Source organism: Lampetra fluviatilis, chromosome 63 (genome assembly GCF_964198595.1).
Source record: "Lampetra fluviatilis chromosome 63, kcLamFluv1.1, whole genome shotgun sequence".
Classification (NCBI taxonomy): domain Eukaryota; kingdom Metazoa; phylum Chordata; class Hyperoartia; order Petromyzontiformes; family Petromyzontidae; genus Lampetra; species Lampetra fluviatilis.
The window spans coordinates 3,816,383-3,827,556 of NC_136337.1; the positions used below are offsets into that span (position 1 = coordinate 3,816,383).

The following is an 11,174-nucleotide window of genomic DNA, read 5'->3' on the forward strand; positions in this document are numbered from 1 at the left end:
CCTCCCCACACCGCCCCCCCTCCCCCCGAGCGTGGCCTCCGCCGTGCGAGCCGAGGCCGCGCGTGGGCCCAGGGAGCGCAGCCTTCGGGGACCCCCACAATGCACGCAGCGTTAAACACACACTCACTCACTCAACACACACACGTTCAACACACACTCACTCAACACACACACGTTCAACACACACACACACTCACTCAACACACACACGTTCAACACACACACACACTCACTCACACCCACTCACGCACTCAACACACGTTCAACACACTCACTCACGCACACACGCACTCAACACACACTCAACACACACACGCACTCAACACACACACGCACTCAACACACACACACTCACTCAACACACACACGTTCAACACACACACACTCACTCAACACACACACGTTCAACACACACACTCACTCACACCCACTCACGCACTCAACACACGTTCAACACACTCACTCACGCACACACGCACTCAACACACACTCAACACACACGCACTCAACACACACACGTTCAACACACACACACTCACTCAACACACACACTCAACACACACACGTTCAACACACACACACTCAACACACACACACTCACTCAACACACGTTCAACACACACACACGTTCAACACACACACACGTTCAACACACACACTCAACACACACACGTTCAACACACACACTCAACACACACTCACTCAACACACACACTCACTCAACACACACACTCACTCAACACACACACGTTCAACACACACACGCACTCAACACACGTTCAACACACACACACTCAACACACACACACACTCAACACACACACGTTCGACACACACGCACTCAACACGCACGCACTCAACACACACACGCACTCAACACACACGCACTCAACACGGGAACGTTTGTTGTTGGGTTAGATCACGTAAATGTGACTGTGTCGTACACCCTCCTCCACCCGACACAGCCAATCAGCCAAGTTTGTCACGTGAACAGAACATGGCAATTAGTTGTGTGCATGTAAGTTGAACTTCTTTCACACTGTACGTAGCCAACCGTGCTCATTGGACTCCAGCACCACCGGTTGTGTGTTAGAGAGCAAACCCACAACAAGATTCACAATGTGAGTTAACGAAATTTCACTGGTGATTAAAACTAACATCCCATAGACTCAAGCAGAGACCCGTAGACTCACTCAGAGACCCGTAGACTCACACAGAGACCCGTAGACTCACGGAGAGTCCCATAGACTCACAGAGACCCATAGACTCACAGAGACACATAGACTCACACAGAGATCCATAGACTCACACAGAGACTCATAGACTCACACAGAGACCCATAGACTTACACAGTGACCCATAGACTCACACAGAGATCCATAGACTCACACAGACTCATAGACTCACACAGAGACCCATAGACTTACACAGAGGCATATAGACTCACACAGAGCCCATAGACTCACGCAGAGACCCATAGACTCACACAGAGACCCGTAGACTCACACAGAGACCCATAGACTCACACAGAGACCCGTAGACTCACACAGAGACCCATAGACTCACACAGAGACCCGTAGAGTCACACAGAGACCCGTAGACTCACACAGAGACCCATAGACTCACACAGAGACCCATAGACTCACACAGAGACCCATAGACTCACACAGAGACACAGACTCACACAGTGTATAGAATACACACTCCCACTGTTTGCGGACAGCGAGCATCTTGAGGCGTGGATCTCGACGCTAATCCAGCTTGTATGTGTGTTATACATGAAGGTGTTTCAAAACGATGGACCCAATTTCAAAGCAGTATATTTCACGATGAGTTTAGTTTTACTAACTATTATATATGGATGCTCCACGTGCCCTCCGCCTGCTGTACGGACAACATCGAGGCGATGGTTGAATTCGTCCCAAACGCCTCTCAAAGTGTCGTCTTCCACTGAGGTCACCGCTGCCGTGATTCTGTTTTTGAGGTCATCCAGATTAGTCGCTAACGGTGGCACAAAAACTCGGTCTTTGACGTATCCCCACAGGAAAAATTCGCAGGGTGCGGTGACGTCTGGGGGTGATCTTGGGGGCCAAGAGTGTAGCGCCAAGTCTTGGGGGGGGGGGGGGGTCTCGTACGACCTCTCCAACGCTGAGGCAGCGCGTCTTGCGAATGACTGAGGCTCGGGGCTGTTTGTGCGCTGGGAGAGGCATCTAGCGGTCATCATTTGAAACTCAATGCCCCGCCCTCTCTCTATGCCCCGCCCTCTCTCTATGCCCCGCCCTCTCTCTATGCCCCGCCCTCTCTCTATGCCCCGCCCTCTCTCTATGCCCCGCCCTCTCTCTATGCCCCGCCCTCTCTCTATGCCCCGCCCTCTCTCTATGCCCCGCCCTCTCTCTATGCCCCGCCCTCTCTCTATGCTCCGCCCTCTCTCTATGCCCCGCCCTCTCTCTATGCCCCGCCCTCTCTCTATGCCCCGCCCTCTCTCTATGCCCCGCCCTCTCTCTATGCCCCGCCCTCTCTCTATGCCCCGCCCTCTTCTCTATGCCCCGCCCTCTCTCTATGCCCCGCCCTCTCTCTATGCCCCGCCCTCTCTCTATGCCCCGCCCTCTCTCTATGCCCCGCCCTCTCTCTATGCCCCGCCCTCTCTCTATGCCCCGCCCCTCTCTCTATGCCCGCCCTTTTAAGTGGTAACAGTTTCATTCATGAGCGATTCGTGGTTGCAGAGATATAGCGATTTCAAATCGGGTCCATCTTTTTCAAACACCCTGTACATGAATGTGTTTGATTGAGTGACTTACTTAAACTCTGTAGACACTTTGAGCTGGTTTAATCTCGTGTGCGTGACTGTCCAGGGGTTGAACCCTGGGCTGAACCCTGGGCACTCTACGGTGCTTGCAGCGGTGATTAGGAGCCAGGCATCGTGAATCCCTGGGTAGCACGTGAACAGAAAGGCAACAGCAAAACACGTGGACGGTATTTTTAAATCCTTTATATTAAGTTCACTTGCTTGCTTGCTTGCTTAGGACCGTGCAAATCTTTCGGTCGTTTTTAACCCACTTCCCGTGATCCAATCGAGCTGACATTTTGCACACAGACTCGTTGTGCGTGACAATTTATTTTCGTGAAAAAAATTATTTCTAAAATTTTACACTTTATAGGAACAAAAAAATGTTTATTTAATTACCAATTGCTTAATGGTGGCAGGCAATCATCTGACCCATAGGTGGCAGCCATCTCAAGCCAGAGGACGAGAGGACTCTAGCCGCCACGCATATGAAGGATTTATAGTGAAAAACTTTGTTTTACGGCTTAATTTTTTCTATTCACAATAGAGATTTTGGGGGTAGATCGCTTAAATGTGAATGTGTCGTTAACCCATAAATTGGAAAAGTTTGTCACTTCAACAAAAAGTGCCACAATTCGTTACTACTTCAACACACGGGTAATGTTGGGAGAGTAAACCCACAACGTTTACAATTCGAGTTACCACGACGTTTCGCCGGTGATTACAACAACCAGCTCCATTGGACGATTTGCCAGAATTGTTAAGAAAATAACCAGATAGACGTCAGATACAAAATAACCAGATAAAAATCATATAAGAATAGGTTTAATCATGTCTGGCAATAAAACAGTTTGGTGTTTTAACATCTTAACGCCTGTTTCATTGCCAGAAAGGGTAAAACCTACTCCGATATTTTTATACTGGCAAGGGGGGGTCCCATGAGATAGAAATCGTATACAAAATAGCCAGATAGAATTCAGATCGAAAATAACCAGGTAAAAATCAGATCAAAAAATAGCCAGCTAGAAATCAGATCCAAAGTATACAGATAGAAATCAGATCGAAAATAGCCAACTATAATTTTAGATCCAAAATAGCCAGATAGAAATCAGATAGAAAATATCCGATAGAAATGAGATCCACAATAACCAGATACAAATCAGATCCAAAATAGCCAGATAGAAATGAGATCCAAAATAGCCAGATAGAAATCAGATCTAAAATATTCAGATAGAAATCAGATCCAAAATATTCAGATAGAAATCAAAAATAGCCAGACATATATCAGATCCAAAATAACCAGATAGAAATCAGATTAAAAATAACCAGATAGAAATCAAATCCAAAATATTCAGATAGAAATCAGATCCAATATTACCAGATTTAAATCGGATCGAACATACGCAGATAGAAATCAGATCCAAAATAACCACACTGCAGTAGAAATCCTAAATTGCTGCCCAAACATAAATCAATACTTAAACAAATTAATTTCCTGCGATGGAAGTTGGCTCGGAAAAATGTATTCCTGCAATATCGTGCATCCACAAAGTTGATTAACAGCGACGTTTTAATACGTCTGGGGGGGGGGTTGCTGACCGCATTTGTATCTTGAACACAACACGACGGCGTTGTTGTGATGATTGTGGTGGTGATGATCGTGGTGTGGTGATGATGGTGATGATGATGATGGTGGTGGTGATGATGATGGTGATGATGATGGTGGTGGTGATGATGGTGATGATGGTGGTGATGATGGTGGTGATGATGATCGTGGTGGTGATGGTGGTGATGATGACCGTGGTGATGGTGATGATGGTGATGATGGTGGTGATGATGACCGTGGTGGTGGTGGTGATGATGGTGGTGATGATGACCGTGGTGGTGGTGATGATGGTGGTGATGATGACCGTGGTGGTGGTGGTGATGATGGTGGTGATGATGATGATGGTGGTGATGATGGTGGTGATGATGGTGGTGGTGGTGATGATGGTGGTGATGATGGTGGTGGTGATGATGGTGGTGAAGATCGTGGTGGTGGTGATGGTGGTGGTGATGGTGGTGGTGATGATGGTGGTGATGATGGTGGTGGTGATGATGATGATGGTGGTGATGGTGGTGGTGATGGTGGTGGTGATGATGGTGGTGATGATGGTGGTGGTGATGATGATCGTGGTGGTGATGATGGTGGTGATGATGATGATCGTGGTGGTGATGGTGGTGATGATGGTGGTGATGATGGTGGTGGTGATGGTGATGATGATGATCGTGGTGATGATGGTGGTGATGATGATGATGATCGTGGTGGTGATGGTGGTGATGATGGTGGTGATGATGGTGGTGATGATGATGGTGGTGGTGATGATGGTGGTGATGATGATGATCGTGTTGGTGATGGTGGTGATGATGGTGGTGATGATGGTGATGATGATGATCGTGGTGATGATGGTGGTGATGATGATGATGATCGTGGTGGTGATGGTGGTGATGATGGTGGTGATGATGGTGGTGATGATGATGGTGGTGGTGATGATGGTGGTGGTGATGATGATGATCGTGGTGATGATGGTGATGATGATGATGGTGGTGGTGATGATGGTGGTGGTGATGATGATGATCGTGGTGATGATGGTGGTGGTGATGATGGTGGTGGTGATGATGGTGATGATGATGATGGTGGTGGTGATGGTGGTGATGATGATGATCGTGGTGATGATGGTGGTGGTGGTGATGATGATGATCGTGGTGGTGGTGATGATGATGGTGGTGATGATGATGATCGTGGTGGTGATGATGGTGATGATGGTGATGGTGGTGGTGATGATGGTGGTGGTGATGATGGTGATGGTGATGATGATGGTGATGATGATGGTGGTGATGATGATCGTGGTGGTGGTGATGATGGTGGTGGTGATGATGGTGGCGATGATGATGATGATGCTGGTAATAACGATGGAGATAAAGACGATCATGATGATGGAAATCATAATAGTCGTGAAGATGTGCACACTGTAGAGATGACAATTAAAATAACTAAGACGATTATTCTGATATTGATGATAATGGACAACGTGATTAGCAGCAGAGGCCAGTGCAACACATCAGTATGTTGAACTTCCTTTGCACCGTACGTAGTCAACCGTGCGTACTGGGAGGTGCTCTGTGCTCCATTGTTGCACGGTACTTCTACGATCCCACGGCTCTCCTCCTTCACCGGACCCCGCTGACCCGGCGTGGTGAAGTATGGTCAAACACCAGCCACGACACGCAGTTGATTGGCCATGGTTGTAAACAATTATAAGCACACACACACGTGTGTGTGTGTGTGTGTGGCCCATTGTGTCCAACGTTACCCCAACGTTGGCATCGTATACCCAACGTTATCCAACCTTGGTCCAACGTTACCCCAACGTTGGCATCGTATACCCAACGTTATCCCAACCTTGGTCCAACGTTACCCCAACGTTGGCATCGTATCCCCGACGTTATCCCAACGTTGGTCCAACGTTATGACGTTAATCCAACGTTATCCCAATGTTAGCATCGAATACCCAACGTTATCCCAACCTTGGTCCAACGTTACCCCAACGTTGGCATCATATACTCAACGTTATCCCAACGTTGGACAAACGTTATGACGTTAATCCAACGTTATCCCAATGTTAGCATCGAATACCCAACGTTATCCCAACCTTGGTCCAACGTTACCCCAATGTTAGCATCGAATGCCCAACGTTATCCCAACGTTGGTCCAAAGTAATTCCGAGGGTTCACTGCTTAGTGGGAATAAAACGATTCTGCTTGCTGCTGCTGCTGATGATGAAGACAAGACGCTCATGATGGTGGCTGGTAACTCGCGTGGTGGTGGCGGTGGTGGTGGCAATGCTGATGATGCAAGTGTTTGCTGATGATGGTGATTAGGTTAACACGTGTTGGACTTTCACGAGCAATATTATTCGCAATAAAAGTTTTTTTTTGGTTGGGGTTGAGATTGCGTTCAGTGTAAATGTGTCGTCACCGCCCACCACCCTACACCAAACGTGCCAATTAGTTTACTAGCATAGGTGTATAGTGTAGTGTATAGTGTAGTGTATAGTGTAGTGTATAGTGTAGTGTATAGTGTAGTGTATAGTGTAGTGTATAGTGTAGTGTGTAGTGTATAGTGTAGTGTATAGTGTAGTGTGTAGTGTAGTGTATAGTGTAGTGTGTAGTGTATAGTGTAGTGTATAGTGTAGTGTATAGTGTAGTGTGTAGTGTAGTGTATAGTGTAGTGTATAGTGTAGTGTATAGTGTAGTGTATAGTGTAGTGTATAGTGTAGTGTGTAGTGTATAGTGTAGTGTATAGTGTAGTGTGTAGTGTAGTGTATAGTGTAGTGTATAGTGTAGTGTATAGTGTAGTGTATAGTGTAGTGTATAGTGTAGTGTGTAGTGTATAGTGTAGTGTATAGTGTAGTGTATAGTGTAGTGTGTAGTGTATAGTGTAGTGTATAGTGTAGTGTATAGTGTAGTGTGTAGTGTAGTGTATAGTGTAGTGTATAGTGTAGTGTATAGTGTAGTGTATAGTGTAGTGTGTAGTGTATAGTGTAGTGTATAGTGTAGTGTATAGTGTAGTGTGTAGTGTATAGTGTAGTGTATAGTGTAGTGTATAGTGTAGTGTGTAGTGTAGTGTATAGTGTAGTGTATAGTGTAGTGTATAGTGTAGTGTATAGTGTAGTGTGTAGTGTAGTGTATAGTGTAGTGTATAGTGTAGTGTATAGTGTAGTGTATAGTGTAGTGTATAGTGTAGTGTGTAGTGTATAGTGTAGTGTATAGTGTAGTGTATAGTGTAGTGTGTAGTGTATAGTGTAGTGTATAGTGTAGTGTATAGTGTAGTGTGTAGTGTAGTGTATAGTGTAGTGTATAGTGTAGTGTATAGTGTAGTGTATAGTGTAGTGTATAGTGTATAGTGTAGTGTATAGTGTAGTGTGTAGTGTAGTGTATAGTGTAGTGTATAGTGTAGTGTATAGCGTAGTGTAGTGTATAGTGTAGTGTGTAGTGTAGTGTATAGTGTAGTGTGTAGTGTAGTGTATAGTGTAGTGTATAGTGTAGTGTATAGTAGTGTAGTGTATAGTGTAGTATGTAGTGTAGTGTATAGTGTAGTGTATAATGTAGTGTATAGTGTAGTATGTAGTGTAGTGTATAGTGTAGTGTATAATGTAGTATACTACCTCAGCCCACCCGGTTTGTTGGAGAGTAAATCCACAACATTTGCACTTTAGTCGTAAACTAATTGGCACGTTTTGTTGACGTTACGTGACAACTTTGCCGGCTGTGTCGGGTGGTGGAGGGTTACGACACAGTGTCGGATGATCCTCGTAGCTACAAATGTAGCAGTACATGTGTAGTAGTAGCTACATGTGTAGTAGTAGCTACTACACGTGTAGTAGTAGTAGCTACACGTGTAATAGTAGTAGCTACATGTGTAGTAGCCAGAGGTGGGACAAAGTCATTGTTATGCAAGTCCAAGTCGAGTCGCAAGTCATCAAATTCATGACTCGAGTCTGACTCGAGTCCAAGTCACATGACTCGAGTCCACACCTCTGGTAGTAGCTACTACTACATAAGTACATAAGCTACGGGCCCCGCACTTCTCAAGGGTCCAGCGCTAAATGCTTTCAAGCTATCAACTCCGGTTCAGTGATTCTGCACTTGCTCTATTACTATAGTACTATACCGCCTTCGACTTTTACGAACGACCACTGGGTGTTTAAGGTTAGCGATTCGTCGTATTATCTGGGCTGTATAGCAAATGAAATAATACAATAACTTTGCAGTGCGAGAAAGAAAAAAATTGTTTGATTATTTACGTGTTTTATTTATTTAAATACATGTATTTAAATAAATAACATCGTGCTACAGGCTAGCTTCGTCCGGCGCGGGTTACAACACATTTGTACTTACAGAGATCTAACCCAAAAACCTTCACAAAGACGACGACAAGATTCATAATGTTGGCTAAGAGTGGTCGTGATGATCAACAACAACAACAACGATGATGATGACACGATTTAGTACGCAGCTGATTCGAGGGATAACCGACGGAACCATTGATCATACACCGGCCTATGGGGTAGACGCAGTAGTCCAGATATCTTGTGACCTCCAATAAATTATCAAAAACTTTTTTTTTATAAAAAAAAATTCAAGTAAGGGTTTATTTAAAACGCAAATACGCAACGGGGGGGGGGAGAGAAAAATATTTTGGGGAGTCAATTAATTTTGGGGGGTCAATTAATTTTGGGGGGGGGGGTCAATAAATTTTAGGGGGGGGGTCACACGACTTCTGGACCACCCCGTAAACATGATACTGCTGACGATGCTGATACGGCTGGTGATGATGATGCTGATATCTGCATACCGATTATTATCAACTCGTTAACAGCGATACGGGTTAACGCGAGACGGATACTGACGGTGGGTTACATGATACGCGATACGTGATGCCGATTCTCATTGGGAACACAACTGATGATGATCATCATCATCATCATCACGATGGTGATGATGATGATGACGATGATAGAATAATAAACAACGCTGGTCACTTCGAGAATAGCCGTAGCAGGGACAATACCGGTGGCGTCGTATGATGATGATGCTGCTGCTGCTGATGTAGCAGCTGCTGCTGCTGCTGATGGAAAGTGTTGGTGGTGGTGCTGTTGTAGCAGCTGCTGCTGATGTAAGTGGTGGTGATGATGCTGCTGATGATGCTGCTGATGTGAGTGTTGGTGGTGGTGATGCTGCTGATGATGATGATGTCCAAGATTAGAAGGCGAAACGAGAGAGGACGCGAGAGGCGATCTCGCAGTGCCGTGTGGGTTGGTGCTGATGCTGTGCGTGTCTCTCTCTGTGTGTCTCTCTCTGAGCGAGAGAGACACACAGAGAGACAGAGAGAGACACAGACACACACGTTAGAGAGGGGGGGATCTTTTACCCGCAGCTCGCCTTGTGCAGTGTTGGCCTCCCCTCGCCTGAGACACACAGAGAGAGACACAGACAGAGACACACAGAGAGACACAGAGACACACACACAGAGAGAGACACAGAGAGAGAGAGACACACACAGAGACAGAGAGACACAGAGACACAGAGAGAGACACACACAGAGAGAGACACAGAGAGAGAGAGAGATGTTGACCCGCAGCTGCTGTCGTGGCGTGTTGGCCTCCTCCTCCCTGCTGCAGCAAAACCACGGAGCCCCTCCCGCTGCACCACATGCCGGTGACGTCAACCATCCCCCTCCCCAACCCACCCCCCCCCAACCCCCACCCCCCAACCCGCCGTCCGTATTCTTCCCTCTCTGCCGTGCCCCCCCCCCCCCATAGGCCCCCTCCCCTCATTCCCCCCAGCAGCCCCCCTGCCCCCCCATCCCCCCCATCCCCCTGACCAGCCCCCACCAGCTACCGGCCCCCCCCATCATCATCACCAGCCCCTCCCAACATCCCCCGCACCAGCCCCCCCCCACCAGCCCCCCCATCCCCCCCCCACCAACCCCTCCCAACATCCCCCGCACCAGCCCCCCCATCCCCCCCCCACCAGCCCCTCCCAACATCCCCCGCACCAGCCCCTCCCCCCACCAGCGCCCCCCTTATCCCCCCCACCAGCCCCCTCCCCACCAGCCCCCCCCCATCTCCCTCCCCCCACCACTAGCCCCTCCCCCGCCATCTCAATCTTTCATGGAAGATTTTCAGAAGCCGGAGCAAAACGTCCTCACATCAAACTCGCACGACGTTGGGATGCGAGGCGCGGGCGTTTGGTTTTCCTTTCGTTGTTTGTTTGTCTGTTGCTGCTGCTGTTGTTGTTGTTGTTTTTATCTGGATTACAGTTCCGTACAGACAGCCCCTGGATGATACTGAAGCACTTTGTCCCTCTCTAGCTGAGCGAAGCTGGCTGATTACGGGACCTCCCTCGGCCACTATCTAAATCTAAGAATGGGTTTTCACCCTGACAAATCTCTGGCTGTCGCCTGATGAAGCTAGTCGTCATTACTGGCGAAACGTCGTACTCCGATTGTACATGCTGTGGCTTGGATTTCTAACACACCAGTGTTGCTGTACTAGTATACTACACTATACACTACACTATACACTACACTATACACTACTATACACTACACTATACACTACTCTACACTATTCTAGACACTACACTATACACTTCACTATACACTACACGACTATACACTACACTATACACTACACTATACACTACACGACTATACACTACACTATACATTACACTATACACTACTATACACTACAATATACACTACACTACACACGACACTACTATACACTACACTATACACTACTCTACACTATACACTATTCTACACTACACTATACAATAC

The 11,174-nt window shown here is 47.0% G+C and overlaps 1 long non-coding RNA gene across 1 annotated transcript; it reads right to left on the reverse strand.

Moving 5' to 3' along the window:
• Positions 1-8: 8 nt before the first annotated feature.
• On the reverse strand, positions 9-9,946 carry LOC144951597 (uncharacterized). The gene is made up of 3 exons (XR_013640517.1): positions 9,759-9,946; positions 2,799-2,928; positions 9-82 (listed from the first exon to the last, which is right to left on the reverse strand). It is a non-coding gene; the product is annotated as an uncharacterized LOC144951597 (long non-coding RNA).
• Between the last annotated feature and the right edge of the window lie 1,228 nt (positions 9,947-11,174).